The 15,711-nt window shown below is 33.9% G+C and overlaps 1 protein-coding gene across 2 annotated transcripts in view; it reads right to left on the minus strand.

Moving 5' to 3' along the window:
* Hmgcr (HMG coenzyme A reductase) overlaps nt 1-15,711 on the minus strand; it is a 98,778-nt gene that overhangs the window by 71,969 nt on the left and 11,098 nt on the right. Inside the window, exon 1 of one of the 2 annotated variants that reach the window (XM_089650733.1) lies at nt 6,365-6,481. The exons of the other annotated variant lie outside the window; for it this stretch is intronic. The gene's annotated coding sequence lies outside the window, so the exon portion shown is untranslated. Of the gene's footprint in view, nt 1-6,364; nt 6,482-15,711 lie in introns of those variants that run through there. 2 annotated transcript variants of the gene reach the window in all.

Below are 15,711 nucleotides of genomic sequence, written 5' to 3' on the forward strand. Positions count from 1 at the left end.
TCAAATCTATAAACGAATTATTATGTTGTTAACTTCTCTATTTTAATATAAAGCTTGTTGAATTTAGTTTATATTTCTAACTATGACAGAAAGGGAGATATAACGATTAAAATAAGATCATATGAGCTATTCCCAAAAGCGAACAAATTGACTCTACAGGTAAATAAGCTGTTTGTTCCCGAAACCGAACAAGTTAGCCTCAGAGGTTAAACCATTATTTATCATAGATGTTAAAAAATAAGTAATATAATAATAACATAACATTTATATAGCGCAGTTTTGTGTTGTTTCACTTCAAGTGCGCTTAACTATAATAAACTTAAAATAAAATTTCCTATTGTGTTCCTTTAAAAAAAATTAATTACATAACATGAAATAAAGAATAAACGGTTTACACAAAAGCAGAGAATAAAATTTAACAATAACAGTGCTATTTTAGTAGAGGACAACAATAAAAGACAGTGACAGTGCACGAAAAATAAGAACTTTAAAATTAAAATATTATATAAAACAGGAAAACATTAAAATATTATATAATAGGTGGACATTAAACATAAAAGTACAACAAGGAGGAAACCGAAACCAAACAATTACCGGAAAACTTCAAAACCTGGCTTTTTATAGTATATTAAAAAAGAAGCTTAGATTCATGAGAATATAAATGATTTTAAATTATTAAATATGATTTTTTGAATAATTTTGTTTTTAAAACCCGTTTAAATTCAGCCAAATTTTGTATATTGGTAAGGGCTGGGGGAAGTTTATTCCAAATGAGTGGGCCAGCTACACGAAAAGAGCGATCATAGTAAACAGCTCGATTTGACCGAGAAAGTTCGATTAAACGATTGGTAACATCTAGATCTGCTGACCTCAGAGTAAGCTGTCTATCGCTTAGGTTTTGTCGGACACATAATTCCGATATATAGGCTGGCGCCATTCCCTGCAATGCTTTGAAGGTCATTAAGCAGATCTTGAACTCTATTCTTTCAGGGCATCGAAGCCAATGAAGACGATCCCTTAGAAGCGGGGTTATACGACAATGCTTAGATTCACCAAAAATCATTCTCGCCGCAGCATTGAAAACGGACTGGATTCTGTTGAATTGTTTTTTAGGTAGGCCAGCATATGCACTATTACAATAGTCCATACGTGAGACAACGAACGAATTAATGAGTGATTTTGCTCCATCAAAGTGAAGGCATCTCCTAATTGATTTTATCTGCCTTAGATGGAAAAAGCCAGCACTTACAGTTTTTGAAATTTGCGATTGAAGAGAAAGACAATTGTCTAAAGTGAAACCTAGAAATTTTATTTCCGTAGAAGGGATTATATTTGTATTCTGAATACGGATTGGACTGGAGTCGATGAGGGCTTGTCTTCCAGGAGAAGCTATCCAAATAAATTCCGTCTTTGTCGGATTAAGTTTGAGTTTATTAACAGACATCCAACTTGAAACCGTGTCAATGAAACTAACCACGTAGGCATTTAAGAACATATTCGCTTTCAAATGTTTTCTAATTTACACGATTTAACAAATTTGATGACTAGTCTAGTTGACAGGTCGAGGTAGAAATTTCGAAGTCAAAAATAATTTAACTCGGAGATTTCCTTGTTTCTAAAATTTCATCAATCTCCGAAAAAACTGTAGATTTGAATAAAAACCAAAGCCACTCCGCCCACCGACAATCTTCATATAATGTACGTTGCTGGGGGTTATCTTTATGAGATAGACATATACCATGACAGACTTTTCTGTAGGCCTGTTCAAGATATACAATTCCGTAGTATTTTTGTTGTTTGTTTTTGGGGTGTTATGCCGTGTTGCGCTAACTCCTTCTTTAGCCGACGTTTCGGACAGCGTTGCAGTGTCCATCATCAGGGCAGATCCGGTAGATCCGAAGATGTGACCCCAAAAACAAACAACAAAAATGCTTTTGGCCGTGAGAATCTAAAAACTTACCAATTCCGTAGTACATTATTTTGATGTATCGTATAAGGTTTAGACAGCGTTAACAATGTAAGCGCCTAAAAATGTTTTTTTACGACTTGATTACAAAACATCGACTTTTCTCTACTTTCTATAAATATAATTTACACGTATTATAAATATAAAAATTCAGGAAGAAATTCTCTAAATGATAGTGAAAACCCTATCAAACTCCGTTGCGTAGTTTAGAAGAAGTAAGCGCACAAACAGACGCGGAAAGTGACTTTGTTTTGATATATTTTTTAATATATTTATATAGATTTAAGGCATACATTTTGGCATTGCTAGTGCACAGTCTGATATTTATATTGTACATTTCGGTAACTTTTAGTGTATAATATAAGCAGACGTTTAACAATCGCACAAAAAAATCTTATAAACAAATCTAATTTTATTATTATGCCAAGTATGAGACACTTACGGGAAGGGGTAGTTCAAAAACTAGAGTAATCCAATTGCATTAATATCACCATGACCGTTAATAAGAGGTTGTCGCGGAATATTTTTCAAGGGTAAGAAGAAAAACAAAATGGCTTCCCGGGTCAACAAGAGATTATCTCCGAGAATTTTTTTCTGCAGATTTTGTTTAGGTCTTCCGGCGAAGTATTCTGGCTGACAATATACAATAAATAAACTGTTAATTATAGTTAAGAACCATTGGCCTAAACATTTGTTCGTCCTATAAAATATGACATTTGGTATGATTTGTTGCGGGAGGCAATTAAATAATAATTTAATTTTCGTTACTAGGACCAATAATGTCGTCATCGGTAGATATTCTTGCCATTGTTTAAAGAGGTAAAATATAAATATAATGTATGTGCAATAACATAATCAAGAAAAATTTAAGATATAACGAACAAAAGCTGTAAAATAAATTTAACAGAAAAAGGATTAAATTATATATTTTTAAACATGCACAACATAAATTTGTCGATCTTGCTTTAAGGCTCCGTAGTAAGCGTTCAAAAAGAAGAAGAAAATGGTTTGAAATGGAAATATGCACCTATGTTAAAGGGAGCGCTTTAAGCGCAAGCAAAAATATGACTGATTTAAAATGCAAAATTGCAAATTTAAAGTGCAAAATTTTTCGACAAAAATGTATTAAGTAGCATTTAAAGAAACACTGTTCATTTTATCACACACATGTTTAATAACAGTACCAGACGTAAAAAAAAATCGGAGTTCAGTTTATTATTTTGTATCTAGGAAATTTCATATAATTTTTTCAACTCGGCAAATGAGATTATCTTAAAAATAATGCATTTTTTTAGCTTAAATACCGTGTAAATAGTGTTAGAGGTAAGTATGTTATAAATCGGTAGAAATTCGGTCTTAAATAATAAATATTGACTACCTAAAGATATTATTAATGATTAATAAAAAAAACTACATTGTTGTTATAATGTGTAAGAATGTATAAATATATTTTAAATTTGACGTACGGAACACATAAAGCACAGTGCACACAATGTCGACACAATTCGCTTTGTGTGAACACCGTACACTGTACATAACAATGGTCACCGGAGTAGGAATAAATCATTGAGTGGTTATTTAGTACATATTGCTGCAATCTTCCGATACGCACAACTCTAAACGCACGTTTATTCATTTATTAGAAAGTTTAAGTTAATTTAGGTTATGGTCATGACCCGTTAACCTTATCATTCCTTTATTATTACTAAATCGAAGAGAGAAGGTTATTATATTTTTCAAAGGCATTTTTACCAGGGAATGTTTCATGTCTAAGGAATAAATTAATATAAATCTTCAGAAGATCTGCGGAAGCCACAGGAAACAAGGTTGAAAAAGTACTGACCTTGATGACATTTTTGTGGTTAATGTGCAAGTAAAAAATAATTTAAAACAATAAATAATAATTTTATTATTAACTGATAAAAATCAACCAGTAAAGAACAAACTTGTTTTAAATACATCCATTTCAAAACATTTTTTGACTCACATTTATTTTGTATATTAACTGCCGTAATGTCATCTGACAGTACTGTACAGGGTTTTCCAATAAGAGGTGTTATTTTGAATAGTCCGCTATTTTGGTAGATGTTATTTTTGAAGCTGTCATTTTTTGACATTTGACAAGTAAAAACTACGCCATTAATAAAAATGGAACGATAAACGCTTCAACAACGCATTGAAATTATTAAAATTCACTTGCGTGAATCAAATGCAAATCATCTTGAGTGATGAGGCCCATTTCCACCTCGGTGGCTTCGTCAACAAGCAAAATTGTCGCATCTGGGGCTCGGAAAACCCAAGAGTTATTGTTGAAAAGCCTCTCTATCCTCAAGTGTGACTGTTTGGTGCGATTTATGGTCCGGCGGAGTCATTGGATCTTACTTTTTCGAAAATGAGGCTGGAGCAACAGTTACGGTGAATGGATTGCGCTATCGAGAGATGATTAATGATTTTTTATGGCCGGAATTGGATGGTATTGATCTGGACAGCGTTTACTTTCAACAAGACGGCGGTACGTGCCACACAAACAGCGAAACCATTGATCTTTTACGATTGAATATCAAAATAACACCTCTTATTGGAAAACCCTGTATTTAAAAAAAACATGAATTTCATTCAAAAATAAACACTGTCACTTTGTGTACACCACTTTAATTTATAACAACACTAGCGGGCCTCCATTGTGGCACTTATACTATGTCCTGTCGATATACAGTTAATATTACATCTGTAATGTTGAAGGAACACTTGTGCCGATATATTGCTGTAATGTTATAAATTAAAGTAGTATACACAAAGTAACAACGTTATAGAGTTCCAAAGTTCCACCACAACGTTACTAATATCATAGTTAATAATTATATGGCGAAAAAAAAATGTTTGAGTAAAATCAGAATTAATAGATGAAGACATTAGTTGTTGCTAAGAAAAAAAAACATTCATTTGTTGACTAATTTTGGATAATAGTTGGAGATTCCATCTCTTAATTTAATAGTTAGTTTGGAGGTTAATAGTCTTAGTTGGAGACTCTATCTCTCTCTCTATCTATCTCTCTCTTAATTAAATAAAATAATAGCATTAAGCTCCAATTTATACCGATTTATAACAAGTTTCTCGTCAACTCTTTTAAGTTATTTTTGAAGATAATATCCATACATTTGGTATGCCGAAACGTTCATTATAAAATTATTTAAAATACGTTTTTTTCTGTGATTTAATATGTTGTAGGCATGAAAAATTCACAGTGTATCTTTAAAAGCAACTAACGCATTTGTCGAGAGATTTTTGCCCTATTTAAAACGAGTTTCGCTTAATTATTATCGTTTTTTTAATATAAGCGGCTTTCTAACATTCGTATTTCCATTTCTCCCTTCCAAAGTATCTGTGGCCTTAAGAAAATCAATCAATAAAATACGTATTATGCTAAAGACTTTTTGAGGAAAACGAACAAATTAAATACTTTTGTTTTATTTGTTATGGTTGCGAGCTTATTTTTTCTCACTGATGTTTGAGAGCCAATTCAAGACCATTCAGAATGACAGGTCACGATTTTTAATAAATGATATTGAAATTGCCATTGATATTTTGACATTGCCCAAATGAGAAGAAAGTTTCACAAGTTAAGACAAATATGATGTTACTTCGTGTTACATAATTAGTGTTGCAACATGGAACAGGAATGTCTGTTAGACGTTTATATCCGTTTCTATAACATTACTTAACACTTCCTTAACTTATAAAACATAATGTTATGAGTTTGTAAATTAGGCAAACGGTCGCAGATTTGAAATTCAGATGAGAGCGTACGTGCAATATGGGAAAAGTCACCGCTTTATGACGAAATTATACATTATAGAACAAGTTTAATTTATATTTCATTTTGACTGTAGAGTTGTTTACATAAATTTAACCATGCATATGATACAAAATTTAATTAAACTATAAATAAAATAGATTTAATAAAATGTTTGTAAGCATCTTTGGAGGTTTAAAATGGTTCAAATATCCAGCATAACAATAATAGCAAGTTCAACTAATGAGATGAACTAGAACGTAATTATATCATGGTATCTATTTAATTTGTTATTAATTAATAATCCTTTGAATTATGAAAACAACCGAACATACCAGTTAGAACTGATAAATTTTCATTCATGATTAAATACACCTAATAGATATTATTATATAAATATGAAGAAAATATAGCTAACATTGAAAGTTATAAGTAAATATAAAGGTTTAATATGATTTACAATCAAATTATTTGATTGTCTTTGCGACCTCTCGAGTAAATATAATATAAATACACTTACAACTGAAAAAATACAAACACTAAACGTTCGAAAAACCCACGTGCATTCGAAGCACAGATCACGTTTGAGAAAGAAAAAAACTTACATAATAAGATCGGCTGACTTTTTGAATAGAGAACGCCGTCAGCGCGGACTGCCGACAGAGACTTGTTGTAGGAAACTGTTCCGTAAAAGCGGTGTGCTCAATAATACGACGAGAGTTAATACTAGACACGGTGTTGCTGCACTCGGCGAGAAAAGACGCGGCAAACGGCACGAAAGTTGGCGCGCGACTGAAAATCAAGACTGAAGAACTGAACACTGAAGTAAGTAGGAACCAGCGGCCAGTGGCTGAACAGTGACGTTTGGAGTGAGTGTTAATTAATTGACCGTAATGTTGTCTTTCACCGCGGAGGGCGGCTGGCGGCAGTGATAACGTCCCCGGGAAATGCGAATTTTCTTTGTCACGCGCCTCGGGCTACCCGCACCCGAGGACCCTTTAACTCGAAATTATCAATGTCTTAATGAGCGGGATCCTGTACGCAGAAAGAAATATTTGTTAAATTCATAACTTATGATATAATAGGACCCACGAATAATATAACACCTGGAGAAAACCGCCCTATAGCGGGTTGTTTGGCGGGCACATTTTCACATTTTTCAATACACATCTCCTAACCAATATATATTTTTATCACCCCATTATATTTTTCCAGGGCAACATAATCGTCCGTATCAATACTCAGGAATGTCATGAGTCGTATTGGATCTGCGGAATTTTGTCAAGATTCATTACTACAATTTGAAAAGCAACTAAAAATACTGGCCCCGAGGGTTCAAACACAGTTTTTCTTTAAGCCGGCACAATACCCTAAAATAAAATCGGAATCTTCACGACATAAATAAAGAAGCCGTGAACAAAAATATGCGATGCGCGGCCCTGTTGTATTGGGCAGACCTACGGTCGAATTTGCTTTAGCAAAACTTAACGAACTAAGTAAAGAAGTCGTGTAAAAAAATATTCGGCGCGCGGCCCTGCGTATTAGACGGATCTACGGTCGAATTTACCAAAGCAAACCTCGATCTTTTCCCGGGGTTTGTTTAAATTAATTCCGATAAACGTATTACTAAAATCTCAGATGTTTCTAAACGAATAACTCGGGAAGTTACTAATTCATCGTCTAAAAATAAAAACACTGGTGTTTACCGCTAATTTTATAGTTTTTTTTTTAAATTTATTAAGTAAATAGAAACAATTTTGTACAAATTTAAGGTAGTCCCACATAGCTGTTATATGGCAGCTTGTCTGTAGGTTCTACCAATTAAACATTCTACTAAAAACAAGTTATACATACAGGTAGATACATAAAAAAAAATCAAGGATGCATGATTTCTTCATACATTAGCCACAGCTTTACCATTTTTGGACATAGTCTCTCATTTTTTTCAAATTTAAGATTTTTATTGATTTTATTGAAAATCACTGGAATTACATATTAAAGAGTAGGTACGGCTTCCATATTTATTTAATATTCGAGGAGTTATTAGACCCTTTCCTTCTTTGAATCTTGTGGTATGTTTGTGTACCAGTGGGTATGAGCTTTTCCCCATGTTATCCACAATAATAGTGAACCAAAGGAGACCTTTTATTGTAAGCAGGTTTTATAAATTTTAATGGTAAGGTACCGTATTTATTAATCTTAAATATAAATAATTTACATCCGTAGGTATCGGTCTGAAAAAAAGACATTATAGATACGGATTCGTCGGAATTAATTGAAATGTGAACCTCGAGCAAGCCCCCGTTATTAGAGTATTGCGTCGCCTTAATATCCCAGGTTACTGCAGCTTGTAAATAATCTTATAAATCTCCGTTCAAGGACTCATCTCGTTGCCCTGTTATCATTGAGTTGAGCAATTTATTTCCTAGAGAATTACACATCGAAAAAACCATATCTGCCAGAATTTGATTATAAAACAAAAATGAACGGATCGTCTGGTAATTTCTGCATGGTGTGTACGTTAATAACGGGAATTACGAGATTCAGCAAATAATCGTGCATTGGGTGTTATCTCAAAATTTTCCAGATTCCTAGTAAAACGTTGGAAAGCAATATGCATCTAGTGTTTTTCATGCTGGCAACCTGATTTTTTAAAAATGTTTTGAGATATTTAAATATTATCTGCAATCGCTAAAAAAATAATGAGATCATTTATACTTTTATATAAATGGGAATCTATTTGAATCAAATCGAAGGAAGCGTCATATTAAAAATACCTAGAAAATGCTAATAAATTCGAGGACATACAGAGAGTGATGACTCAGAAACAGCGTGCACGAACATTGGGCTGCTGTGATCTTAATATGCAATAAATCAGTATGTTTTTCGCAGCTCACATGAACGAAGTGCTCTGCCGTAATGAAAACTTGCACAGCTTATCTGAATTTCCAGGTAAACGCGACCATTTTCAGTCAGAAACGTGCCTTTCGGTTTTGCGAACAAACAGCTATTACCCGAAGAGTAAATTTGTTTACTTTTTGGAACACCCCATAGAAATCGTTGTCTCCCTTACAGTTATAGTTAGAACTATGAACGAAACGGTGTTAGAAAGAGAAAACACCAAGCTTTATATTCAAATAGAGAAGACCACAGAATAATTAAAGTGTACACTAATATGAGATCAAAGGTTCCGACCGCAATTTAAGAAAAACTTATGAAACTTTGTAAAATTTTTATTAATTATTTTTTATATGATACGACAGAAAAATAAAGTGGCAAGAATGTGTATAATACATTTGTATAATAAAATATGTGTTTTTTTCGTTATCAGCAATTTTAGTTCAGCGTTTAGATTTAGACCAACAACGAAAGGTAAGTCATTTTTAAAACCTTTTATTTTTTATTATTTTTTTGTAAACTAACGTTTAAGACAAGATTTTTTATGCATAGCACAAAGGGTAACAATTATTTTACAAGCAATAATTATTAGCCTGAAACACTCATCCACATTGAAAAATCTCCTGGCTAGTTTCAGGCTAATAATTATTGCTTGTAAAATAATTGTTACCTTTTATTTTTATTGTAAATTATGACGAGCCACAAAGTTAATGCTAAAAATTAAAATTTTAATATTATTTCAAAAATTATATGTTTTTTTTCTAATAATAATATTTGAAAGCGCTATGAATGCGAATAAAGTTTCGAGTTTTCGGATTCGTTCAGAAATATTCCACTTATTTGGATTTTATTGAGAAGCGGAAATACACATAAATTCTCCGACTCTTTAACAGCACCTTTTAGAAATATAACGGTCAATATGCCAGAGGCCTGAGGGGTTCATAACATGACTCAACAGACTTATTGACCCGTATTCATACAATTGCTTAATATTGGTCTTATTAGGGAGAACAATAAATGTGAACAAATGCGGAACAACCGATAAGAGAATGAGTGAACTAGTATCCTAGTAGTATGTATTAGTAGCACATTCTTATTAAGGAATGTTCAGATCTCGGTCCGAGATTCCACATGATAATAAAACTAATTAGATCAATTAGTTTTGAGCGTAGTGATTATCTAATATCTAATCTAATCTAATAAAAAGAGTCGATTTTTTACTAAAAACTGAGTGTATACAACCGTCAGATTAGACACTAAATCAGTGTGAACACCACTGTCCGATTCCATACTAAATGAGTGTGAACGCAACTGTCAGATTCTATACTAAATCAGTTCGAACACCACTGTCAGATTCCATACTAAATCAGTGTGAACACCACTGTCAGATTCCAAACGATCCCAGTATTAACACCACTGTTTTCACACTAAAGCAGTGTGAATACCACTGTCGGATTCCATACGAATCCAGTGAAAACACAACTTTCAGATTCCATAATAATCAGTGTGAACAACACTGTCAGATTCCATGCGAATCCAGTGTGTACAGTACACAACTGTCAGATTCCACACTAAATGAGTGCGAGCACAAATGTAAGATACCATACGAAATTAGTATGAATACGAATGTCAGATTCCATGTATACAAACGTTAGATTCCATACAAATCGTTGTGAACACAACCGTTAGATTTCATATTAAATCTGTGTGGACACAAATATCAGATTACATAGTTATGTGTATACAACCATCAGATTCCACACCAAGTAAGCCTGAACACAACTGTAAGATTCCATTCTAAAATGAGTGCGAATCATAGAATTCAACTATGGTGCGAATACAGGATCTTTTTCAAAGCATTTCGCCAAAAGAATCGCAATGTGACTGAGGCATTAGTGGGGCAAATACTGCGTTGATTGTCTTCCAAGGAGACGGGAGCTAAAGAGTGTGTGATGCACCAGGAACAGTCTACAATTGGATGATTGTCATTCCGAAGGGAGGCGGCAAACACTTCCGCGTGCGACCACCGGCCATATTGACCCGGCGGAGACACTGACACGTCAATACGTCTCGGAAAAGCGACGTTCTTCGGTAAATATGCAGAGGCGCGCCTCATCCAAATTACATATATAAAAATAAAAAATAAATTTTATTTTTATTTATTTTTATTTTATTTTATTAATACAAGACTTAGAGGGTACATATAGTTTTTTTGATATTTCACCCTCCATGCTAGGGATGACCCTGTGTTATGGCGGGTGAATTTTACAGTTTGAATAGAATCTATACATTACTATGGTATGAAAAAATAATAATAAAAATTGTGAAGAGCTAGTTAGGGTTGCAAGAAGAGAATGAAGAAGTTAGAGAATTATAAGAAGATTATAAGATTATAAGAATTACTCAAATTATTAGTAAATAGATCATACTAATTATTTATTTACATACTATACCGCTAAGTTAGGGAATAAGGATTATGTTATGTTAAGTGTTTAAATGTTTATTATGTGTTGTATGATTATGTATTATGTGTTACAATAAGTTATGTTTTGTCTGAAAGGTGATTAAATTGATAGAGTGTAGAATGAATGGGTATTGTAATTGTAATGTATTCCGTGTGTAAGGATCCATTTCGTAATTTGTTTTTTAAAGGAATGAGGTTGACTCGCAGTTTTTAGGTTTTCAGGGATAAGGTTAAAGATTTTAGGAGCTAGAAAGAAAAATTGTCTTTGAGCTGACGTGGTATGTAGTGAGGGTACTTTGTAGTGACCGTTGGTTATTGTTCTGGTGGTGTAGTTGTGTTGTAAAAGAGTTTTGTTTTTATATTTGAACAGGAAATGTATTAGCGAAAATTTTAGGTGGAGTTGTCGTATATTTAAGACCTTATACTCTATGAAGAGTCGAGTGGAGGGGTATCTTGTCGGTCGCTTGTTAATGACACGTATTACCATTTTTTGGGCTTTTAGAAGAGGTTCAATGGTAGATTGTGCACAACCAAGTTAAAGATATACTAATGTTTACAAGAAAAGGTTTATGTGCATAGTACAAAGGATAAAAGATTATTATAATCAATAATTATTGGTCTGAAACACAATACAAATTGAAAAAATCTTCTGAGAAAAAATAAATGCCGCCGACGGGAAATGAACCCGCAACCTTCTGATTGTTTAATTAAGGAATCAGTTTAATTACAACGAGGTGATTTCTCACGAAAACAGCGCTATATAAAGCAGCCAAATATTATATTATATTATTACACGGAGAACCAAAATAATACATTTGACAAATTATTAAACGATGGTTTAATTAAAAAAATAAAAATAGTCTATGAAACTATTTTAAAAATATATATATTTGTGCATATTAGATGAGGCGCGCCTCTGCACATTTTATTTACCTCATCTTCTTTTATTTACCTTGAGTAGCTGATTGATCAGTCATCAAACATGACGGTTATCAAAATTTAACCAAACGCTGACTGGTCGAGAACAGCCGATTTATCACAAAGTTTACCTAAATAAGGTTTAAGTAAGCTATCGTCACTTTGATCGACGATTAGACAGAGCGTGTGATTCTTAAAATTAACACCGAAACCAAAAATATTTGTTTAAGAAAACATTTATTAAGAATAAATTGCATTACCTCCAGTCCAAAGTTCGGAAGAAGCATTGCTTTTTACACTTTGTTGGTCTGCAAGGAGCAAAATTGTCTTTCAGCAAATTCGTCCGCTCACTAGACTAGTTTTGTGAAGATCACTTTTCAAACACGAAATATTTTAGGCAGGTGCTCTGGCGGACTTATCACAATTTAATCAGCTGTATGAATATTAAATATATTTATATATATACACCTTTAAGATAGCTTCGAAACGGCTTATCGATAAAAATAACAATTGAAAAAAAATCTTAAATTTCTTTCTAGCAAAACAACTACGTCACGGAATAAATTGCGACAACACTTTTGCCACAAATTGAACGATCTTTACTGGTTTCGCGTATGTTTTTAGAAGCTTGTATGACAAGTTTAAATCAAGTTTGTTTGTTAAGTTCATTTCTATATCTTTTGACTCGATGCTTCTCAGGTTTGCTATTGGCCGATAAATTAACAAATTACAACATAGAATTTTAAGCGATAACTTTGTGCTCTGTTTCATATTGTAGTGAAATTACATTATTATATGTAGGCTTTCGAAGCGAGGCATCGGAATTCGATGGAAAGTTGTATTATGAAATTACACTTAGTTTTTAGATAGAAATAAGGTATGAGTTGTTTTTATATATCGATGATGAGCGCCATTTTCACTGTTAGCGGAGGCCGTTCAAATGTAAAAAAATATTAAAAATGACGCTGAATGTGTTGATGTACTATATTTACATGAGACGTGAAGCGTAAAATAGGGTACATTTTTTACGTCTAAGTGACCTCCAACGCTCCCAATCCAACAAAACTACCACATCCGGTCCACGCACGCTACTTATCGCGTTATAATAGTGGAACACGTTTATACAAGATATTAATACGCAATAGCGTCTCTATTGTATAGCTCTATGGCTGATTGATGTTTTTGTCTCCATGTCAAATGTGACGGATTTCGAATACCTGAGCCTTAGCTAAGAGAACTCATGAACTGGAAATATTTCAACGGGTATTTTTGAAAATGACAGAGGGCACCACTTCTGTTTACAACCATCCTAAGCTATAGATCAGAGGTTCCCAAAGTGGTCTATATAGACCCCCAGGGGTCGATATCGGCTTGCTGGGGGTCTATGTCAGCGAGAAAAAAATTTGGGGGTCCACGAGATTGAAATGGGGGTACGTACGAGCGGACCCCCATTTACCTTAAGTCAACATTTAGGAGTTCCGTAGTTGACACAATACAACTAACACAAATAATACAGTTTACGTAATACTAATAATAGACTGAGAAATTACTTATTTGATATTTGTATTTTTATATTTCGTAAAGTTGTTTCTTGAGGTATGTAAATAAAATTATACGTTCCTTTTCTCGTCAGTATTAATATATTGAAACAAAACCATTGCACATCGGAAGCCGTGAATTTTCCTAGATTCCCAACTTGTTTTTGAAAAACGTCCAGGGTAATAATGACGTTCAACATTTAGATGTACTTCACACAGACTTCAAAACTAAGTTTGAGGACATTTTGACTGTGGAAGTGGAATGTTGAAGAATCGGATATCAAATGACAAGAAGAACTGATCGGAATAAGCGCTAACAAAGAACTTAAGGGGCAGTTCTGTAGGGCCAGCTACAGAAAGAAATTCCCGTTGCTTATTCTTCTCCATTTTCATTTGGTGTAATACCTCACAAGGGCGCCCTGTCTGCACAATGTAAAGACAGAGGAACTATACCGCTACCCGGTTGTTGGACAGGAAAGGGAAGGGAATCTTCTTACGAAAAAGAGGAATGATTATCACATGGGACGTTAATAGTTTTAGGATAATTCAATATTCGGCAGGCAGGGGGTCTACGGAAAAAAATATATTTGTCAAGTGGTCTACGGGGCAAAAAAGTTTGGGAACCTCTGCTATAGATAATAATACTATCCGATTGTTTGTAAAATGTTAACCGTAAGTTTGGGTTTTAGCGATTTAAATCCTTGAATACGACCCGTGTCAAATATGCATTCATATTCGATAAATTGACGTGTTAAGGGTGACTTCCTAGAATAAATTGACCAATCAGCAAGTGCAATGGTCAACAATGTTTCTATTAATGGCAAAGTGATCGGATTTAAGAGATCGAACGGTTCATGAATGGTCAAGGATTGTAACAAACACTGTCGTCATATTTAAGGCGAAATGTAGGAAACACTTCCGTAAACAAAGAAACTTTACTCTTTTCATTTCAGTGTCTGTCACAGACATAGGAATTAATAGACGAGAAGATAATGGCGAGGGGTAAAATCAACTGTTGAAGAAAGAAGGGGGTTAAGCTGACTGTGATTCGTCAATAAATCAATCTGACAGTAAATAGGCATCTCGCATTATAATATCACCATTTAGTTCTTAAAAGTAAAATCTGCTTTTGAATGAATAGACATTTTTACATGGGAGCGCAAATTACTCGCCACGTTATGAACTAATTTGCGAAGTCCAAATTCGGCAAAAAAATTCGGTTCTATTTTCAGAGTCGAATATTTCGTTTAAGTATTTAGTTAAGACACTTTTATAAATGTTCATAATTTACTTCCCAGCAACCAACCAGCTTTGTGTTTCGCGTCCAGACGTTTCTCGATGTGATAGTATATGTTTCTAAAACTGATCTATATTATACGATGTGAATATGCTTAAAATAAAGTAAAATAATGCTTATATATGGAATGTAATACGACAATTGGGTTTATTCTCTTTTTCACATCTATTTTTACAAGTTTTCATAGTACAAGTCAACATTTTGCCGTGTTTTATTTCGTAAAATGAACCGATGATGCCTCGACCATAGTTCGCACAAGAATGATGACGTCACGTTTTCAAATTTAACTTGAGGCCATACGCGAGCCCAGCCGGCTCCAATGGAACCGGTATGGGGAGTGGGGATAATACGCTTTTAATCACTTAGGGCAGGTCTACTAATATTCATTTGTCTATGGTGTCTGTCTATTTTAACGCGCTTAAAGGTCGTAACATAGTTATCGGAGGTGACTTTAATGCTCGCTCTCCACTATGGTTTGACAATAATAAAATTCATTCAGTACGATCACGGACTGATGCTGTCGAAGACCTGATTGCTGCGCAAGGCCTTTCTATCGTCAACGAACGGAGTTCGTTTTTCACTTTTTCAAACCATATGGGAGAGAGCAACATTGATTTAACTCTTTGCTCTGAATCAGTTGCGGCCAGGATATCAAAATGGATGGTCCACGAATGCGCAATAAATTCGGATCACAGACTTATCACATTTACGATTGGTGTCAAGAAAACCGAAGCTCCAAGATCCTCCTGGAATTTCAACACCACTAGGGCGAACTGGGATAACTTTGGGGAAGCTCTACGAGATACATTAAGGGATTTTCACCACGTAGCAGCTACC

This window comes from Hesperophylax consimilis, chromosome 3 (assembly GCF_061612785.1).
Source record: "Hesperophylax consimilis isolate HC1 chromosome 3, BYU_Hcon_1.0, whole genome shotgun sequence".
NCBI classification, from domain to species: Eukaryota; Metazoa; Arthropoda; class Insecta; order Trichoptera; family Limnephilidae; genus Hesperophylax; species Hesperophylax consimilis.